We start from the raw sequence: 22,776 nt of genomic DNA on the forward strand, positions 1-22,776 counted from the left end.
AACTTTTAAAAATACATGTACATTATGATTATAATATCTTCTTTTTGAATTGGCCCTTTCATCAGTGTGAAACTTCCCTCTTCTTATCTCATTGTCTTCAAGTTACCTGATACAAAAATAGCTACCACATCAAATTTCTTAAGTTTAGTTTGCATGGTATATAATTTTCTAGCCATTTATTTTCAACCTATCTATGCCTTTATATGTACAGTACATCTCTTGGACACAGCATATAATAGGATCTTGCTTTTTAAAAAAAATCAATTCTGACAATACCTGTCTTTTAATGCAGTATTTAGTCCATTAACAGTTAATGTGATTATTTATGTGAATGGACTTAAGTCTATTCTTATTTGGTTGGTTTTTTTGTTGTTGTTTTCCTATTTGTTTCTTGTTTGCCCCTCCTTTTTTTGATCCTCTATTACTCTTTTCCTGACTACTTCTGTTTTAATTGAACAATTTTTAGAATTTTATTTTAATTTATCTGTTGGCTTTAACAATTTTTTAAACAACTTTACTAAGGTATAATAGGTATACAAAAACCTATACTTTTTTAAAGTGCAAAATTTGGTAAGTTCTGACATATGTCATGAACCCATGACACCATCACTACAATCAAGATATGAATATATACATTACCCCTAGAAGTTTTCTGAGACCTCCTTACCTCCCTTCTCTTCTTGCCTTTCCCACCTTCATCCCTAGGCAGATATGCTGTCACTGTAGATTAGTTTAAACTTTCTATAAATGGAATCATGTAGAATGTACTATCTGTCTTTTTTCACCCTGTGTAGTTACTTTGAGATTCATCCATGTTGTCGCATATATCAACAGTTCATTTCTTTTTATCACTGAACATTACTCCATTGTATAAATATACGACAGTTTGTTAACCATTCATCTGTGGATGGACATTTAGGTTGTTTCCAGTTACTATTACAAACAAAGCTGCTATGAATATTCACGTACAAGTCTTTGTGAGGACATATGCTTTTTCAATTTCCTTGGCTAAATAAAGTATAATGGCTAGGCCTTGAGGTAAATGTATGTTTAATTTTTAAGAAACTATCAAGCTGTTTTCTGAGTGGTTGTACCGTCTTATCTTCCCACCAATAGTGTATGAGTTATACTTTATTTACATCTTCAACCACACTTGGTATGGTCTAATTTTAGACATTCTAAAAGTGTGTAGTGACATCACGTTATGGTTTTAATTAACATTCCCCTAATAACTAGTAATATTGAATATCTTTTCATATGTTTCTTTTCTATCTGTAAATATTCTTTGGTGGAAGTTTCTGTTCAAATCTTTCACCCATTTTATTACCTGCTTGTTTGTTTTCCCATTATTAAGTCTGAGCGCACTTACACATTCTGGATACAAGACCTATATCAGATATATGAATAGCAAAGACTTTCTCTCAGTCTTTGGCTTGTCTTTTCATTTTCTTAACAGTGTCTTTTGAAGAGCAGAAGTTTGTCATTTTGATAAAGCCCATTTTATCAATTTTTTCTTTTATGGATTGCTTTTGGGGTTGTACTGTATTTATGCCAATAAATATCCCACAACAAACTTATCCTACAATTTCTTCTCCAAGTTTTGTAGTTTTAGGTTTTGCATTTAGGTCTTCAATCCATTTTGAGTTAATTTTTGTCTATGGTGCAATTTTTTTTTTTGCATATGGAAGAACAATTTTTCCAGGGCCATTTATTGAAAAAAGTATCTTTTCTCCACTGAAATGCTTTTGCACCCTTGTCAAAAATTAATTGACCATATATATGTGGGTCTATTTTTGGACCCTCCATTCTGTTCCATCAATCTATTTGTCTCTCTTGATGCCAATAACATAGTTTGTTTTTAACTATAGTCACCACACCACAATCTTGATTGGTGTACTTTATAATAAGCCTTGAAAAGGGTAGTGTAACTTTGACTCAGTTCTTTTTCAAAGTTGCTTTGGCTATTCTAAGGCTTTTGTATTCACATACAAATTTTAGAATCAGATTGTCAATTTCTGTAAAAAGCCTGCTGAGATTTTGATTGGGATTGCAATGAAACCTTGTAGGTGGATTTGGGGAGAATTCACATCTTGATAATGTTGAGTCTTCTGATCTATGAAAACAGTGCCTCTCTCAATTTAGTTACATCTTCTATAATTTTTTTTCCCAGAAATATTTTGTAGTTTTCAGTGTGCAGATCTTTGACATCTTCTGTGAGATTTATCCCTAAATAATTTCATTTGTTGATGCTATGTAAATATGTTTTTAAGATTTCAACTGATGATTTTTTTGTTGCTAGTTTATAAAAATATAATTTATTTTTGTATTCTGATCCTATATGCTGCTACCCTGCTAAAGTAATTTATTACTTTATTGTTGATTCCATGAGATTTTCTACATAGACGATTATATCATCTGTGAACACAGTTCTAATTTTTACTTTCCAATCTGGATGTCTTTTGTTTCTTTTTCTGGCTTGATTGTACTAGCTAGACCCTGTAATACAATGTAAGATAGAAGCAGTGAGAGCAGACATCTTTGCCTTGTTCCTGATCTTAGGTGAACAATGTTCAGTCTTTCAACATTAAGTATGATTTTAGCTGTAGATTTTTCTTAAATGCCCTATATCAGATTAAGTTATTTTCTATTCCTATTGTGCTGGAGTAATTTCAGGAATAGATATTGGATTTAATACAATGCTTTTTCTGTGCCTGTTGAGATAATCATATGGTTTTTCTTTTTATTATAGTGAATTACATTAATTTATTTTCAAATGTTAAATCAACTTTATATTCCTAGGATAAACTTCATTTAGTCATGATGTATTACCCTTTTAACATGTTGATAATTCAATTTGATAAAATTTTGTTAAAAAGCTTTGCATCCATGTTTATAAGGCATTATTTTCTTGTAATGTCTGCTTTTTTTTTAATTGAAGTATAGTCAGTTACAATGTGTCGATTTCTGGTGTACTGCATATTGTCCCAGTCATGCATATATATTTACATATATTCATTTTCATATTCCTTTTTATTCAAGGTTATTACAAGATATTGAATATAGTTCCCCGTGCTATACAGAAGAAATTTGTTTTTATCTATTTTTACATGTACTGCGTTAACATTTACAAATCTCAAGGTCTGCTTTTGTAATTGAAGTACAGTTGACTTACAATGCTGTGTTAGTTTCTGGTGTACAGCATAGTGATTCAGTTATACATATTTATATATATATTCTTTTTCAGATTCTTTTTCATTGTAGGTTATTACAAGATACTGAATATAGTTCCCTATGCTATACAGTAGCACCCTGTTTTTAATCTATTTTATATATAGCACTTTGTATCTGCTCATCCCAAACTCCTAATTTATCCCTCCCTGCACTTTCCCCCTTTGGTAACCATAAGTTTGTTTTCTATGTCTGTGAGTCTCTTTCTGTTTTGTAAATAAGCTCATTTGTATTATTTTTTAAGATTTCATATATAAGTGACATCATAAACAGATGGAATGCTTCACAGATTTGCCTGTCACCCTCGCACAGGGGCCACGCCAACCTCCTCTGTACGGTTCCAGTTCTAGTGTATGTGTTGCCAAGGCAAGCACTTGTCATGTCTGCTGCTGTTAAGAGTAACACTGCCCGCATAGAATGAGTTGGGAAGTATTTCCTTCTCTTTAATGTTCTGTAAGAGTTCATGCAGAATTGGTATTATTTTTTCCTAGTTAACTGTTTGCAAGAACTTCCCAGTGAAGCCATCTGGGGCTAAAGTTTTCTTTGTGGAAGAAGACAATGTGATGGGAGTGGGATGGACATGATTCCATGCAGTTACTAACAGGGTCCTAACTTCTGTTGCTGAGTGGGTCTGCGGGTGCTTATTACACTATTAGCGATGATTACCTAATAAATGTAGGCCATGCGTGGATGAGAATGTCATTAAGCAAAGCTGAGGAGTAATCTATTCTGTGTGCCTGAGATAAAAATAACAACTCTAGTCCTGTTCTCTTACCTGAGCCACTGTATCATATCTAGAGTTACCTATTAGATATTTCTTCTTGTATAACCAACCAAAACCTACTCTTTATTCTTATAGCTTCTCAAACCTTAGAGTTATTTCTAGTTCATTCTTTTTCTTTATCTCCTAAATTTTAACAGATTGTCAAGATTTGTTAATGGTACTTTTAAATTTGTTCTTACATGTTACTTCACTGTTTTCACAGCCCCCATACTAATACAAGCCTGCATCACTTCACATTTTAACACAATTTGATATCAATCAGACCTAAACCTAAATTCTAACTCTGTTGCTTCCTAATTAGGATTAGATGAGATAACATATGTGAAAAACTTAAGAATAATACCTAACATTAGTACATATCAATCATTTTGATTAATTTCATCACTTAGAGTCTCCCTCGCCATAATTTTCCCTTTTTGGTAAAAACCTACATTTCTCTGTCAGTAAGCATACGTTAATATATTATTTGTGCAATTCCAAAGTGTAATACCAAAAGGTATGATAAGCAATCTCACATGGGGTTATAGGAACTGATTATTTTAGCTGAATTAATTGGCCAGACAGAATTTCAGGAAGCCTTTTTTCCCTGGTGGAATGAAAGAAAGTTGTGTGGCTTGGTAACACTGAAGAATTAGCCTGTTGAGAGTAGTCCCAGAAAATAAATGAATCAGCTAGCCCCTGTCATCTAATTTTTTTTTTTAAATCTTCAAATTGTATCTTGACTTATTTATAGATTTAGAATAAAATAAGGTTGATTTTTAAATTTAGTATTAGTAAAGCCACTTAAAATAGTTTTTTAAATGTCATTTCAGTATTCTGAGCTTTCATTTTGAAAGTCTGTGAAAATTTGAACAGTACTAACTTCAACTTTTGGGGTTAAAATATAAGCAAAGTTATCCTTTGCTGACAGTTTGCTCCATTCTGCATTTTGAGGATAAAAAATTTATACCAAAAGAAGTTTATTAGCTTTTTGTATTATAGAATTGTTTTTTAAGGAACAGATTATAAACCAATAGGACCTATATCTCCTGCATAGTTTTACACTGAAGAAAAAATTTCAAAATCAATCAAATAAAGAATTGCAGGATTCTTTCACAGATAATTTTTTAAAGGCATGACTCTGCCTGGTAGAAACAAGAGTGTATATCAGTTGCTAACTCAGTTGTCTTTCTGTGCTAAACCAGGGTTAAAGGTATATATCTGACTATGGTTTATCAACTTTACAGGAAAGAACTCTGTTTCACAGTCACTGAATGTATTGTCTTATGTAAACCCCTTATCTCACTAACATATCCTTTGATCACAATATAAATAATTTATGATGATAATAACCCAAGCTAATGTTTATTGAGCCTTTACTACATGCCAGGTAATGAGCCAAGTGTTTAACAAGCATTATTTCATTTATTTCCCACAATAACCCTTTAAATACTATCATGAAATCCTCTCTCAAAAAACTTTCCAAGCCCAGGAGTTTAAGATTTCTTAAAATATTAATATGAGAACAATGTCTTAGAGTTTATCTAACAGAATTTGAAATCTTATGTAAATTGTTACAGTTGGGAAAACCAAGCCTTAAAAAAGTCAAGTAACTTGCCAAAGAACATTCAATTAATGAGTGGTGGACCCAGGATAGAAGCAGGCAGTGTGACTACTGAGTCTGCATTCTCACCCACTGTAATATGCTGATGCCAAGAAATCAGTACAACAGTTTTGTGTGGCGAGGTCGGGGAGAATAGCAACCAGCTTATAAGGTTTTACCTACTTGTGTAATCAACAGAGCTTTTAATCCAATTATTTGAGAACCACAATTCTGAGCAGCAGAAATATGCTGGAAGCTAAAAAGACATGATTAATAGTATTCTTTCCACTTAATGAATTTGTAATCTTTAGCTGGCAACTGGCAGTAGGACCTGGTGCTGGGTAAGGGAGAAATGAGCATTTTGCACTATGTGAGCAGTACAGAGTTTTTATTTAAGTCCTTTCTTTCCTTTTAAAGTGATACATGCTAGCAGTTATGCTCTTAGAATTACTTGGAGTTAAGCAAAACAGAGTTAGGTTATTAAACGATTCTTAGGTAGTGAATGAAATGCCCCATCTCAGCTGATTGTGGTTTAGAATTCATTTAGTAAACTCATTCATGTGTGATAAAGTCAGGGACTGTTTGATTTTTAAAAGTGCCCAAGTCAGCGACATGCAAGCAGCACTATTGTTTCTAATGACCGTGAAGAATCAAGTAACAATATTCACATGTATATCCTTCTCTTGATTAAGGAGCACACTGATACATCTTATCATTCTACTAAACTGCCGAGAATACAGAAGGCCTCTGAATTTCTTACCTAACAGAACTTGACTTAACAGTGTACTCCTAGGGTAACCAAATTCACTTTTATTTGTTTAGTGACTGAGAATTTTGGTTTTCTGAAGGCTTTTTAAAATATTAATTGACTCCAACAAAGTCATGACAAAGACCCTGAAATGTTTAAAAATTAGGTGAATGTCACACATTTTAATGAATCTCAACACTAAACCATAAATCCATCCCATCAAGGAACTTCCTGTGGAATGGAATCACAGACACTGAACTTAAGTCAAGGAATGGAGACATAATGCTCTTTAAACTGCAGCTAAAAGAATTTTCAGTTTCCTTAAACCCTGTTCTTTCTGTCTCCTGGTACCCTCTCTCCATCCTCGCTCCTCAGTGCCCTAAGTAGGCATGCCCTTTCCCAGAAAGGCACAGTGACCTTCAGCTCTGCCAAAGCTACCTGCCTCTTACCTCAGCCATCTAGGGACCACACTGTGGACTAAGATGCTCAATATGTAAATGATCATAATTATATGTGGTGGAATGTGTATTATGAAATGAAAAATTCAGAACAAATGGCACATACAGGTTCAATTTTGTCACAACTTTTCGCAAACTCTCATACCAAAATTACAAACCTGTGTATTTTTAAATTTGATAAAAGAGTCATACAAATATAATTTGAAATCTCCCATAATATTCTCCTAGAACTTGTGATGCTTAAAGACCTTTGCAGAATTCGGAATTATAAATATATCTTAATGGTGCTTTCTCAGTTAATTGTCGATTTTTCAAGCACATTAAGACAATGATGGTGGAAGAAGTACTGGAGTTAGAGCCAGAAAACTTAGATTAGGGTTTCTGTTTAGCTCATTTATTAGATGTACGGTCTTGGACAAGCCAGTTAACTTCTGTGAACTTCAGTTTTACAGGTAAATTAGGCATAATAATGCTTTTCTCATTACAGTGCCAAATAAAATGGACAGTTACCTCCTTCTGAACCTCATTTCTACACCTGATGCTCTCGGTTGCTCCTTCATTCTTTTCATCCTTCTCGCTTGGCTCCATGACACCTTTTCTCTCCCTGTTCTTACATGTGTCTGACCATTCCTTCTCTGCTCCTCTGATGGCTTCTTTGCCTCTTTCCACTTCTCAGGCGTTGTTGGCCCCAGGTTTCAGTTTTTGCCTTTTTCTTCTCACTCTACATTTTTTCTTCAGTGATTTAAGACACTTTGGAAGTTTAAATGACCTCTCTAGTCTCATCTCTCTCCATACCTTCCTCGCACTCTGAAATACTAGCATAACTGCAGCATGTTCTCTTATAACTGCTACTCATCCTTTGGTTCTTAGATAAATTGTCATTTTTCTCCAGGAAGCCTTCCTTGTCTCCACGAGGCTGGGTTACTTCTCCTGTGTGTTTCCATAACACCCTCACGCTTACCCCAACTGTGGCATTTACTACAGTGCGTGGTAATAAACCACTTTCTTGACCACCTCCTTTACCAGAATGTGAGTGCTATTTTAAAAAAAATTTTTATTATAGTTGATTTACAATGTTGTATTAGTTTCTGATATAGAGCAAAGAGATTCAGTTACGTACGTTCTTTTTAATATTCTCTTCCACTATGGTTTATTACAGAACGTGAGCTCTTTGAGAGTAGAGACGGTATTTTGAACACCGCTGTATCCATAGTACTTAGCATATGCCTGGTATACAGAAGACATAATAACTGTTTATTGAATAAGTAAATTCTGCCAACTTCAAGAGGAGGCACTTTATAAACAGTTAAGTGTTGTCTGGATATAATGTATGACTATCATGAAGATCATAATTACGCAGGAATATGATATAAATAGAACACACCATTCATTACACAAACATTTATTAAGCATCTATGATGTGCCAGGCGCTCTGCCAAGCCCTGAGAAAGGCGGCACGGAGCAGACAGACACTCTGCTTATTCTCCTCCATTATTGTTAACAGTCTCTTGGCCAAAGCTCTGAACTAAAGCCTTGGAACAGGATTTGTAATGGTTCAGTCTGCTTTGCTGTCTGCAGACACAGGTAAGGTTCTAAAATAAACCCTACCTGATACAGAATTAAAAGGCAGCATACACCACACCCACTGTCCAGTTAGACGCCTAAGGTCAATGACTTCCATTCTCGGTCCACATTTTGCACTTCTCTTACTCCCACCCAGACTTTCATCAGTACATCTGGTAGACTTTATGCTTTTTTCCCAGATTACAGAGGATTGGTTCCTTTCCAGTGCCTAGCTCAATGCCTGTTAAATCATAAATTACAACTTAAAATAAATCCCAAAAGCCATCATGGAAAGGTTTTCGACATCCATGTAGTAATCATCAAAATTGAGAAATCTAAAAGACCCCATTCCTTTGACTCAACTTTCATTCCTTTAATAAACTGCCTACCACTACATTTTAAAATCTGCTATTGAACATTTACAAAAATTTCTCAAATTAATCTTTAGAAAACATACTCTCCAATTCTAAATGTCCATTCAATCTTTGATTTATTTTATCATCTCCACCCATGTGTATGCTTTATACATATATTATTAGTCAACACTTCACCTACGGGTCTATAAGCTCATCTGGAATTTGCTGCCCTATTTAGCACAGAGGTCCCAGGCCCTCCTTCAATTTCATACAACTATGCTTACTAGAAATACTCATATATATGTATTATTCATATGTATTATCATTTTGATTAGTAAACTTATAAAATGAGAAGCTATAAAATTCAAAGGACTCACTTTAACAGCCTTCTCTCCTTCAGAATACTGATAAACATTTTTGAATTATCAAAACTTTTCAGGGGGGTATAGCTCAGTGGTAGAGCATGTGCTTACCACGTACAAGGTCCTGGGTTCAATCCTCACTATGTCCATTAAAATTAATGAGTAAATAAATAAACCTAATTACCTCCCTCCAAACAACAACAAAAAAACCAAACAATAAATAAAAAATGTTGGGAAAAATCCTACTCTAGCTGCACTCACCAGATTCTAGGCACCATGCCGTACATCCTCCTGTCCTCTCAGAAGTACACCCAGAATCAAAACCCGTAACTCTTGCCTTTTATTCTCTCTTGGGAAGACTTTAAAATAACCACTCAAAGAAAACTGTCAAGTTCTTATTTGACAAAATCATTAATAAAATTGTTACATATATCAATAAAATGTAGGGACTTTTTTTTAAAGTTACAATACATTGGAGGAAAGACCTGGTATCTCTATACTAAATAAAGGAGAAAGGTGGAAACTAACAACTGAGTCCCTACAGTGTGTCATACACTAGGTGGTTTGCATGTTACTTCATAGATTTAGAGATGACAAGTATGACAGAACTAAGAATAAACGGGAAATGAAGGAATTAGCTAAAATGAATAAATATGTACTTATTAATTAATTCAAGGAACATTTACTAAACACCTTTCTACATCATGCTAGACAGTGGAAGGCGCTACATATACAAAGATGAATAGGATAAAATATCTCTTCTCATGTTGCTCATAGACCACAGAGGTTTAAAGATCAAGAAAATATAATACAGCTTAAGTTTTTAGATAGAAAAGATTTATTTTAGTAGCATCTGAAAATATGAAACACATATAAAAGTAAGCTCTGTGATGTTGAAGAAAAATGCCCCCACTGGAAGAACGGCAGTGAAATAGAGGAGTGGTCCTCAAACTTTTTGAGCTCAGGGCCTAATGTCTGGACCTATTATGGAGGAGACCAGAGAGCTTTTGTTTGCATAGAGTATATCTACAGATATTTAATGTATTGGAAATTAAAACAGAATTTTCAAATATATACTTAAGTCATTTAAAATAACAATAACAAACCCATTATGAATCTATATAAACACACTTTATGAAAGACAACTATATTTTCCAAATTAAAAATAATTAGTGAGAAGACTGGTGTTGTGTTACATTTCTGCACATCTCTTTAATATCTCGCTTAATAAAAGACAGGTGTATTCTCATACCTGCTTCCGCGTTCAAACTGTTGTGACTGAAGTATGTAAAGAAAACATGGCCTCGCACAGATATGTAATTGGAAAAGAAAGAACTTCTTTGGTACCTGAAGGGTCTTGGGGACTCCCAAGTATTCTAAAAGCACATTGTGAGATTTGCTGAATTATAGGAAAAAACATTCTATCAAATCATGTCAGTTCTCATTCTAAAAAGAAAGTAGTTAGACTGAGTGAATCCCTCACAGTGTTTTAGAAGGCCAAATGAAGACCAGTTTAACAACTTAATTCCTATAGTCAGTACCCTAAATGTCAAAGGACTTTATATCTGGGCTCTCACAGATTTTTCTTTATCTAGTTTTAAGATACTCTTCTTCTGTCCGAGCAGGCAGATGCAATGCCTTTAGCCACCTTCAGGGGGCAGCAACAACACAACAATCAGGCCTCACCGCACTTTCAAGGGTCTAAGATCTCAGGCGAGCCAGCTGAGTTGTTATCGAGAATAAGAGAAAACACTGACCAAAGGATCAGGCTGAACATGTGGCTCCTCAACAAAAGCTTGGTCATCATTAAGGGATGACAAAGGGATTTGTTAATGTCATCCCAGCATATTAAGCGTTCATGTTAAATGAAGACAACTAAGTAACCACCACAGGTGTCAGAGGGAATACAGCAATATTACCACAGCCTGTCCACGGTTTATCAAAAAGATTGCATTTTTTCCAAATTTGACAGATTAGGTCTGTACTGACCACCTACTGTTTTTGTGAGGAGACCCTACTGTGTACCAGATGTTACGCCTGGCGATGGTACACCAAATACATGTGATAGCTTTTAAAACCAAGTAGCTTTGTTGGGAAAAACAAATGAGACTACAACTAATTACAATACGAAGTAGTAAGTGCTATATAGCAGTGCACATACAGGGCTATGGGAACGTGGAAAAGACTATGGTGGGGTTAAGGAGGGAGCTGGGATTAAGGCAGATTACTCACAGATAGACGGGGACATCTGATTTAGATCTTGAAGGATAAGTAGGATTTCACAAAACAGAAAAGAGGCTAAGGGCATCCAGCCTAAAGAAGCAACATGAACAGAAACACGAGCGCCTGACAGCCCATTCCAAGTTTGGGGAGCTGTAAATCGTCCAGAGAATCAATGGTAAAACCAGAAAGACAGACTGGGCACAGAATGGGAAGATTCCTCCTAAATGCCATGTTGAGAAAAAGTTTAGACTTGATCCTGTAGTCAATGGGGAGACAGCAAAGGATGATTTTTCAAGCAGCAATGTGACTTAATGAGATATGTATTCTAGAAAGAAAAAAGAGACAGACTCTGATAGCAGTGCAGAAAACTGGAGTAAAATGAGGAAAGACCACAGGGAGGAGGACAAGCACAGCGATCCTGGCAAGAGAAGTACGGGCCTGAATTAAGACAGCAGCACGAGGAATGAAAAGTTGGAAAAGACATTTCAGAAGTGGAATTGACAAGACATGGTGGCCCATTCATTCACTTATTTAACAAGTATTTATTCAGCTCCTACTATATGCCAGGGACGATCCTAGGCTATGGCGACAGGAAAGTGAACAAAAAGACAAAGTCCCTCCAGGGAACTCACACTGTAGGAGAGACATTATTGGAAGAACTTTGATCAGTTAGATTTGGAGGACGGAGGTGAGGAGAGGGATACCATCAAGAATCAGCTCAAGGCTTTTAGTCTGAGCTAAACTGGGTGGACCGGGTTACCATTAAAAGCATGCTTAAGGAGTCAGAAAATTAGTTCAGTTCTGAACAGGTTTTACTGCCTGTCAGATTACGTTTGGGGTCTGGTTATACTCTGCTAAGAATTATGGATTTTTACAGCTCATTAGCTAAGGACCTTAAGGATCATTTAGTCCAACCCCTTTATTTACCATATGAAAAAAGGGAGGTTCAAAAAGATTCAGTGACCACTCCAAGGCTGCAGGCTGCTCAGGAGGAGAACAAGGAACTAGACTCCAGGCTTCCTGACTTCTAGTCAACTACTCACTTCACTCTGTAATTCTCCATTTTTACCTAAAAGAGTACATATGTATACACACATTTATGTGTGTGTGTGTGTGTGTGTGTGTATGTGTATATGTGTGTGAGGAGGTAATTATTAGTTATTATTAGTTATTAGTTATTAGTTAGGTAATTATTAGTTAGTATTACTATTATTAGTTATTATTAGTTATTAGTTATTAGTTAGGTAATTATTAGTTAGTATTACTATTACCCAATGGTAATAGTAATACTAACTAACATTGGTAGCAGCGGGCATAGCAATTAATGAGATAGGCTTCAGGAAGTTTTTGAAAATGACTTAACGGCCTGATAAAATACGTTAGTGTATACTTTTGAGCTGTTATAATTTTCAGGTTGAACGTTAAGGTATAAACCTCAAGCTGTGAGACAACATGTAAGTCTTATAGTGGAATATAATACCAAGTAAGACAGATCATCTTAAAATACGCATGCTAATGCTTCTGTTCCAGAATTGCATTGGACCTATGTTTGGTCTCTACATTTTCTAAATTTCATTACTTTATTTGACTTTTTCTGGATCTGCAATTAAAATATTTCAAGAGAGCAAATAATGCAGGAATCAAGAAAAGAATTTTAAATTACAACTTTCTCATTCACAGTAGCTGTTTCACTGTGTTAATGTATCATCTCCTCTCTCAAGGAGAACAGAGTTGTCAAGAAAATAACAGTTTTAAATCAGTATTCATTAAACTCAAGTAAATTCTTTGTCTCAACTTTTAAGGTTTTTAGACAAAACACTTAACTATATGCTACAAGTAATGTTAAAACCCACCTCTTTACAGTCTTTGGAACAAACAACATTGTTTTGAGCTTCATAAAGTGTGAGCCTACACTTGCATCATTTTTCACTTGCACAAGAAATACAAACTCACATATAATGTAACTTTATGACACTTAATGAAGCTTGAGACTTTACACTTTAAAAATTATATTACAAAACATCATAAACCCCATCACAATTCAAAAATGTGAAATTAGATCCTATTTTACCTATTTGAAATAATGAGATTTTTTTTCTCATACCAATACACAATTCCTCACTGATAACTAAGAATCTTATTTTCAACCTGCTTTGACATTCTTCTGTATTAATAATATATAATACTTTGCACTCCTATGACTGTATGTGTTATTCTTCAAAGAGCATTCATCATACTATGAGCCCCTGAAAGGTAAGCAGTGTGCTCTACTGGGTTTTTATCTTCAGTGTCTCACACAACAACTAGGACACAGTATAAAATCAATTCATAGTTAAGCGAGTGGATGAATTATTAGGATAGCAGGAGACAGCAGGAAAACTGTCTGACCCAAAATCAGCCCAAATAAAACTTTTATGACTGATATCTCCAAAATGAGGACTAACGAAGAGGATGCATGATGGATGAATGAACAAACAAATAAATAAAATTATGGAAACTAAAATAAAATGGAGTGAGTTTACATTAAACTGTATATGATGAAAAACCAGAAACTTGGGCTGCAGGATGTTGGCTTCCCAAGCAAATGAATGTGGTAATTTCTGGAGGAGATTGGGCCTCCTCACCCTCTCTTCAAGTGGAAGATGGCCTTTCATTGAAGGACACAGCTGGGAATGGGAAGACCCATGGCTCTGGCTCCAAACAAGTGGGTGGGGTGGTGAGACGGAGAACAGTATGTAGTTAACTCTGCTTTATGGCCAATGTCTAGGGGCTGCAAAAACTCTTCTAAACTCTTCTAAGATGGGGAAGGAGTAGGATTGTTTCAGAGTTCCTAGGAAAGCCTTCTTTCCCAGAAATATCTCCCCTATGCTTTCTAAATTTCCAACAGTTAAAATATTTTGTTTTAGTTAACAATACATGGTTCCTTTCAGTTCAACTGACACCAGCAATTAGTGTCAATGAATGTTAACCTCTCCTTCCCATTCCCATGATCACATTATTTAAGAGAAGGATTACTAACCAAAATGTATCTGCAACACTTAAAGTCCAGGTTCCTAATGCCAAGTCCAGGAGACTTCCCATCATATCACGGCTTCAGACTTGCCCTAATACTTAGATCAGGAGCCTGTGCGGTTAAGTGTCTAGGGTTAGGAAATGTAAGCCAAGGTTATGTAGTATAATTGACAGGTAATCTGAAGGAGTGATGACTAGTTGGAAAACCATAGGGAATGGTGGAGACTATGTCAAAAGGAAAGCATGTGCCCTGTCTGAGGAGGGAGCCACAGCTTCGTTCAGGGTTTCTTGCTATGCAGAAATGTGGACCCAGTTTTGCCCAGATCTTCCAACTTTTCAAGGGAGGCTGAAAATTCACATTTTAATATAAGATATACCAATTTTTAAGCATGTCTGTGGCTGGAAGTGGCTTTTGGGCTGCCAATTTGTGGCCTCTGATCTAAATGAACAAGCAGCGTTAAGAAAAAGCAAAGAGACAAAGGGGAGGCCAGACAGAGGGAGGCAGTCAAAGGGGAGGAAAGGGCAGGGAGGAGGCACAGAAAGGAAGGTGGAAGTCAGATTTCACCAACCTCAGGACCCGGCCTAGGGAGCCCCAATCTACCTGTCTTCTAGTCTGAGAGCAAAAAAGAAGAGATGACAAAAGGGAAAAAAGGAGGGGAGGGGGAAAGAGCAGCAACTACTGAACACTTACTAGACGGCAGATACTGCATTCAATTCCTTCGCACGTGTATTCGCACTGAGATGTGGCAATGCGAGAAACAAAACCCCAAGCAAAGGGAAAAGAGGAAACTACATCAAAACACTAACAGCATATGTATCAGACGATGCGAGCCCCCTTACCGTTCTCTGTATTTTTTAACCATAAATATAATATGGTTGTATTAACTTTATAATAAAAAACAAACGTGACTGAAAGTTAAATAAGTTGGATTTCTGGAATGTAAAAAGTACACTAGCATCAGTCAAGCCACTCTATGCACTGAGTATTTAAACAGAAAAAGAAAAGATAAAAATTCCAAGTGTATGTAACTAATGTGTAATCATACAATTATAAAACCAGAGGAGAACAGGCAAGAAGCTACACAGGTGATATAAACCGCAGATTGACTACATAAGGAAAGAAAGACATAAAATTGTTAAGAATGCAGCAGGTCATTTTCCTTCTAAATTATAAAGTAGACTACTAAGATGTGTGTGTGTGTGCGCGTGGTGTGTGTGCGTGCGTGTGGCCTACACACCACACAATGTACTGAGTCCTCTCTTCCATAAAAACTTTTAGACATCTGCCCATCTGTTACATACTCTTCTACATTTACTACATAGTTTTCTTTCTTTTAAGCATATATTTTTATGTAATCAATACTTTTATTTGCCTTTAGGGTGTTTCAGAGATAACAGGAGGTTTCATTTTTTTTCTTAAGTGAAATAGTATTTCATTTCAGGCCACTTGGGTTCTAAGCAATCTAAAACCTCAATTAATCTCTTCCAAATATACATACTCAGTTTTCATTTTGTTCACAAATGAAACCCTAACCTAAATACTTCAAGTGTAATTTCTGGGGAAAAATACTGTTCAAAAATCTAGATAATACATTCCTTTGTTGATGCTAAATATAGTCATCTCAAGATGACATACATTTTGACAATGATCAGTCTTACATATCAAAATTTCAAAAACAGCACAAATTCCATTTTAAGGTGAGCAGGCAGGAAAAATTGCTATTCACTACACTGGCTTAAAATGGATCTAAAAGTGTGACTCTTCCATTAAAACTGAATACATCAATACTGTATCAAGGGAAACTGGATTTAAAAGAATTTTGTTGCAGTTTTTGCTTAGGGATCTTTAAGGGAGTTGTTGCAGATAAAATACAGAATTGCCCACATTTTTCTTTAAATTATTCCAGTCAAATATATAAAATATCTTCAGAAATAGGGGACTAATAGCTGTGAGAAATAATCTTAATTAACTACATTTATCAACGTTCATTTATACTAAATATACCTCCTCAAAAACGCTGTCCCTCAATTTGATTAACCATGCATTTTTCCACCTACCGCATCTCAAAACTCAAAAAAATTTCATAGATTTGTGTGTATTCTGAGTTTTCCTATGGCAGCTTTTAACCTGTAAAAGGATTAGGGGGGAAATAATGTGGTCCACTCAATAACGGGTGACTAAGATGTATACTATAAATACTGAAGTTTATTTTATCATACCACGCAGCACATAGCTATGCTGTGACTGGAAGGCCAGTGGGCCCATACATGAATTCATTAGCAAAATGTAGCTGATGAATGATGCTCTGCTTGCTTTGCTCATGGAACTAATTTCTTTCTTATTACGGCTTACTTCTTTCCTCTACCTGCCTCTTTCCCAAGGACAGACATTTTGTTAGGACATATCCTTATGCTATTTTTATCTCGTTCTCATTCTGTCCCCTCTGTCTCTCTCTCCCTCCCTCTCCCCGCTCCGCACCCCCCTTTCCAACTCTCTTTGTTCACATTATGGACCTAAAATAAATATGAAATGAAGGTCTTGAAGCCATTGCAATAATCTACTAACCTCTAAACTTATTTTCTTCACAAATGCCATCAGTAATACATTTTTAGCATTTGTAGAGCGTTTCACAGTTTACAAACAGCTGGAATGGCTCGGCGTTTTCAAAAAGCACAAGGGAGGTCTCAGGAGGTGACTACATTATTCACTCCAACTTCCAGCTCTAGCTGCACAACTCCCAACATCCTACCTCGGACAGAACCGTGAAAAAATAGTTGGGCGGGAGGGGGTAGATGATGGGCTGTTAAATCACATTTCACTCCCCAGCCTCCGCAGGGGCAGATCAGGACCGATTTCTCTTAAAAACAACAGGCACTGCTGGCGGAGACGGAGACCGCGCCGGGGGCACGCGGGGGGCAGGACACGGCCCTTCACCTGCCCGCACCCCTGGGACAGAGCAAGCGGACTGGCACCCTCTCCGCTCCGGGAGGGCGCATTCCCTGCAGGACTGAGAAAGCTCCCGAAACTCCAGGCAGGGCGCGAGCCGAGCTGAAGCCGCGGAGCCGGGCAAGGGAAGAGCGGCCAGACGCCCGAGGCCGGCGGAAGCGGAGGCACAGCCAGGATGACCCCGTCCGCCCTCCGCCGAGCCCGCGGGACGCGGCTCCGAGGGCCGGTTCGCTCGCGCCGGGGACCGGCGCGTCGCCACAGCTGGATGGAGCCCGGCCAGGAGCCGGGGCGCGGCGCGTGTCCCCGCAGCCCCCCGCCCGCCGCCCCGGGGGAGCCGACCGCTCCGGCTCGGCCGCGCCCACCCCACGGCCCCCCGACTCCTCTCACCCGCCTGGAGCCCGCGACGAGCGAAGGTCCTGGGTGCGCGCGGGGAGGCTGTGCGCGCCCGGCGCCTGGGTGTGGGAAGGGGTCTGAGCGCTCCGGCCGCCTCCGCCGCCGCCGCCACTCCAGCCGCCACGAGCCCTCTGGCCGCCGCCGCCGTCTCCAGCAGCAAGTTTCCATAAAAGTCCTGGTGCGCAGCCTGTTCCCGCATTCCGGGCGGGCCCAGCGCCGGCTGCAGCTGTTCCAAAACACAAGGCCAGTTCCCCCAACCCCCCGCCTCCGCCGGAGCGCCCGGAGAGGGGTGGAGAGTCGAGGAGGAAGGCGGACGAGGGGGGCGGTGGCGGCCAACTTTCCGCCAGACCTGCCCGTCGCCCTGGGTCGGCTCGGGGTCCCTGAGCTTCCCCCTCCCCTCGGGTCTGCCTCCAGCCCCGGCGGGGTCCGAGGAAAGGAGGCTGCCTCGCCTGCGGGAAGCGAGAGATCCTGGAATGGGATGCATAAAGAGGCTGCAGCTGCCTCCCCCTTCCCACAGCCGGTCTGCGCCGGGCCCACCTCTCAGCCACTCTACAGGTCCCGGTTTCTAAGGAGCCGAGCCACTACCTTCATCCAAACCGTTGACTCTTGGCCAACTTCACGTTTATTGCTAAGAGCAGAGGACAGCCGACGGGAGACCGCTTCATCCGTCTGTTGCTCTCGTTTACTTGGTTCTGGTTAAACTCCAAAGAGGGTCGTTGTAGAGAAAAGAGGAGGATAGAGAGGAGAAAAGGAGGTGGGGAAGGAGGAGACATTTTTTAAAAAAATATTTATATAATCTTCCAATTTTCCTTAATTGAAGGCAAATCATCTCTGGTCTTTCTAAACCTACATTAAGGCATCTTGCGAATACAACCTGGGCCACCTGCCTGTCAATTAGACCCATCAGACAACCTATATTAAAACCTGAAATACTCATCCAAAGGGGACATTTTCCTGGTCGGGGAGGATCTTCAGTTGTTCACTGCATGCCTAAGATAAATACAAATTTAATTAATGAATAAGTGAATTAGCAAAATTGAGCTACCACCCACACAGATAAACCAGGGACAACCACCTTCAACTTCCAGCCCTGGGTGGACAGTGGTGCTCAGGTTGTATTTTCAGAGATGTTGGAAGGCCTTCTGGTCTTAACCATGTAACCTTCCTTCTCCACCCCATCCCCATGCACTATCTACTCAGGATGGGAATTCTTTTAAGAGGTAAAAGTCCTTCATTCTTCAAAGTTCTAGATTGGTAATTAAAACAGCTGTTTCAGCTTCTCTAATACAGATAGTGATGGATGGCCTGGATGATCTGGCTCACTCCCTTGCTCCCTTCAATACCATCACCTTGACCTTCTTCAGTTTATGGGATTTTCCATGGTCATTCCGGCTGCAGGGACTTTGCACAAGCTGTCCCCTCCGCATAAAATTCTCTTTCCCCCAACTCTTCACCTAACTTCAACATATGCTTTTGCTGTCCACTTATGTGTTGCTTTCTCAGAGAAGCCTTCCTTTCACCCCAGTCTCTCTCGGTCCTACCTGTGATAAATTCTCATTCCACCCATTTCCTCCTTACATTTATCAATTTATAATTATACATTTATTCTTATGACTTAAAGAAGTGAGTAGAGGCTCTCTTAACTGATTTCTACTCGACAGTTTCACCAGATACAACAAATATCTCCATTCTTCCTACTTAACTCTGAAAGTTACCCACAGCATGCAAAGCCTACTTCTGTCCTCAATTCATCATTCATTCATTCAACAAATATTCATTTCTAGACACTGAGTGCTATACAGCCATCACAAAACAAATAAAAAGCCCTGCCATCATGAGACATACGTTTGAGTAGAAGAGGGCGGACAATAAACAAATAAATGAACTAGTAGTACTTAGTGATCAGCAGTATAGATAAACCAGAGCAGAAAAGTAGGAAATGCCGGAAATGGAGTGCGTGGCTATTGTGCTTTCAGGTAGAATTTAAAGTCTTATATGAGTAAAAGTCTTGAGGAAAGTGATGCAGTGAGCCATGGAAATATCTGGAGATGCATGCACATATGAGCTCTGGAAATTCCTGGGGCTGTGTGGGAGAAGAGTGGTACAGGAGGAGGTACAAAGGCCCCAAGAAGGTCCCTGTCTGACATGTTCTAGGAAGAGCAGGCAAAGGGGAAAGGAATATGAAGTGGACTGGGGCAGGAGGCAGACTGTGAGGAACATTTTCGTACATTGTAAGGACTTTAGCTTTTACTCTTGAATATGATGGATGGCCGCTGGTGGATTCTGAACAAAGCAGGACATGATGTGACATATTTTTAACGTGTTCACTCTGGCTGTTGTGCTGCAAACGCACTAAATGAAGCAGGGAGACCAGTCAGGAGGCTTCCAAAATAATCAGGATGACAGGTTATGGGAGTTTGGGCCAAGGTGATAGCTCTGAAGTAGTGAGAAATGCTTAGCACATTTTTTTTTTATTAGTACACTTTTTTTTAAAGTAGAACTGCTAGGATTCTGGTTACAGACTACATGTGAAATATGAGGAAAAGAAGTTTTTGGTCTGAGGAACTGGAAAATGGAGTTGTCATTCACTGGGATGAGAAAGTCTGGAGGGAGAAGGTTTGGGCAGGTGTGGTCAGGAGCTCCGTTTTAGACATACTAAATTTGAGAAGACTATGAGAAATCCACGAGTTGCCAATTTGTGCAAACATTCCTTGTGTATTTATCATGAATCAATTGTTCTCAAACTTGTACATCAGTTGTATGTTATTGAAATGACATAAACATTACAAAAAGGAAGAAATACAAAAGCAAAAATAGTTTTTAGAAAAGCTACACTGAATGCTTTGAAGAATTGATAAAGGCAAATAGCTTATAAAAATTACCACTAAGCTAGGTGTAGGGAAGACAAATGTGAAAGAGTGGGTAGAAAATTATGAAACCCTACAGGGATTTGGCACTCATTGCTTTTCATGTACATTTTTTCTCCTTTAAAAGTAAGGGAAATTGGAAATCCCAGATGACTGTTTAGAGGTATAGTTTATGCAAAAAAGATCTCAGAATACGGACTAGATCCAGACTCCAAGTAGACCTTCACCCCACATTAAAAGATTGGCCAAAGAATGTGCATGAATTCATTTAAAATTAAAATGTCTGTATTATCTATGTTCAATTTATTATGATTCCCTGCTGTGATATCCAGCCACCAAGATGACCCCAAATGATCCCACCTCTTGGTATTTCTGCCCTTGTGTAATCTCCTCCCCATTGTGTCAAGGTTGGTCTGTGTGACCAAAAGAATATGGCAGAAGTGATGGTATGTCCCTTTCAAGTCTAGGTTATAAAATATACTGTGTCTTTTGCCTTGATAGCTCTCAGATTGCTCAATTTGGGGGAAGCCAGCTGCCATGTTCTAAGTACTCAGGCAGCTCTGTTAGGAGGCCCATGTGGCAAGGACCTAAAGCCCCTGACAGAACCGTGTGACTGAGCAAATCTTGGAAGCAAATCTTACAGCCCGAGTCAAGCCTTTAGATGACTGCAGTCTCAGGAGAGACCCTAAGCCAGGACCCCCAGAGCCAGCCATTCTTAAATTCCCAATTCTCAGAAACTATCTGAGATGATGTGCATTGCTTCAAGCTGCTAAATTTGGGGATAGTTAGCAAAGATCACAAATGCACCTGCTTTAACCTACTTTTTTTTTTTTCATTATCCATCTACCACATTAAGCACTCAGTCCTTTTTAAAGTCCCGGGGCTGATTCTCTGAGAGAGGTTATTAAATAAAAGAATTAGCAAAGTTCTAGAAGTCTTAAATTTCAAGTGCTTTCTAATGTCAAAGTTCTTTATATTCAAGTATTACGGTGTTTTTCAAGCAGCAAATTACAAAAGTTCTGAAATGTCCTATATATAAGTATACTTTGTGAAAGGCTTTTGTGACACACATAGGGGACAGTTAAAAGCAAATCGCTGAGGTGGTATTTGATGTACCAGTTGCCTTGCTGTGGCTTTTAAGTAAAGAATAAAAAAGCATCATAGAAGGAAGTTTTGGTCTTTTTTTTTTTTTTTCTGTACTGGAATTCAGTCCTTTCCTGCCCAAATGATAAAGGTTACTTAAGGGTTTTCACCATTCAAAGGTAGGAAAAAAAAAACAAAAAAAGAACCTCAGCAGACAAAAGAGCCGTGCGGCCTGATCAAAGATGTCAGTAGCTTAAGGAGAGAGAGATTAAAGGAGAAGAAGTAGCAGGGTGAGGTATCAGAGCATACAGGGCACAGGAAGAAACGCTCCATAAAAACAGAAGTCAAAGCAGCAAAAGAACAGTGAGAAAGACAGTGGATAAACCAAGTGAGTCCACAAAGATTTCCAGCAAAGCCCTACAAAGAGTGTAACAATAGGACACTGAAATGCTTGCAGAGGAGTATTTTAAACACACATAAAAATTCAAAGAGATCTGTTTAAACTGCAAAATATTAAGTTCATGAAGCAGGGTCAAAGAGGATGGCAGATAACAAAGGAAACAGAAGATGAGACTGGGATGCAGGTCTGGTTACCCACTCCATCTCCAAGCCTGCATCCTTGCTGGGAAAAGATTTAACTCATGTTTGTGTGGTCTGCTTATTGAGTATTATATTTAAGTTTATGTTTAATAGTTTTAAAATATAATCAGGTACATTTATCTATACTGTATATGTTTAATTCTTCGAAAATAAATCTCTTCAATGGAAATCCCAAATCAAGAATTTTTATACGCAGGGAAGCCCTTCCCGCTATCTGGTGTCTTCATCCCTCTCTGTGGCTCAGTGCATCTGAGCCCTCGCCAAGAAGTGGTGGGCAAGGGGTATGTCTGAACAGGGACAGATGCATGTACGTTGATGTGATACAACTGTACTGTGTTTGATGGAAGTTTCAACCGGAACACTTTAAATGATTGATGAAAACACAAGTATTTTGACTTTACTCATCACAAAACTGTTTTCTCTCCCAGTCAGTACAGAAAGAAAACATACACTTTTACACTTGGTTTCCAGGCCTCTGCAGTTGTCTGTGTTCTCCATGCAGATACATGTGGTCTTAAAGGAGACTGACAGCTCCTAGTGAGCAGGGTCTGACAGGACAAGTGTGACCTT

At 38.4% G+C, this 22,776-nt stretch overlaps 1 protein-coding gene and 1 non-coding gene across 6 annotated transcripts in view; both read right to left on the reverse strand.

The window, feature by feature from the left end:
* Positions 1-17,768, reverse strand: part of NEXN (nexilin F-actin binding protein) — a 41,180-nt gene extending 23,412 nt beyond the window's left edge. For 3 of the 5 annotated variants that reach the window (XM_031465429.2, XM_031465430.2, XM_031465427.2), the window contains exon 1: positions 17,651-17,736. The gene's annotated coding sequence lies outside the window, so the exon portion shown is untranslated. Of the gene's footprint in view, positions 1-17,650 lie in introns of all 5 variants that reach the window. The other 2 variants (XM_031465426.2, XM_031465428.2) reach the window with 2 other exon arrangements.
* Positions 3,496-3,602, reverse strand: LOC116157014 (U6 spliceosomal RNA). Its single transcript, XR_004140979.1, has one exon. It is a non-coding gene; the product is annotated as a U6 spliceosomal RNA (small nuclear RNA).
* Positions 17,769-22,776: the final 5,008 nt, after the last annotated feature.

Source organism: Camelus dromedarius, chromosome 14 (assembly GCF_036321535.1).
Source record: "Camelus dromedarius isolate mCamDro1 chromosome 14, mCamDro1.pat, whole genome shotgun sequence".
Classification (NCBI taxonomy): domain Eukaryota; kingdom Metazoa; phylum Chordata; class Mammalia; order Artiodactyla; family Camelidae; genus Camelus; species Camelus dromedarius.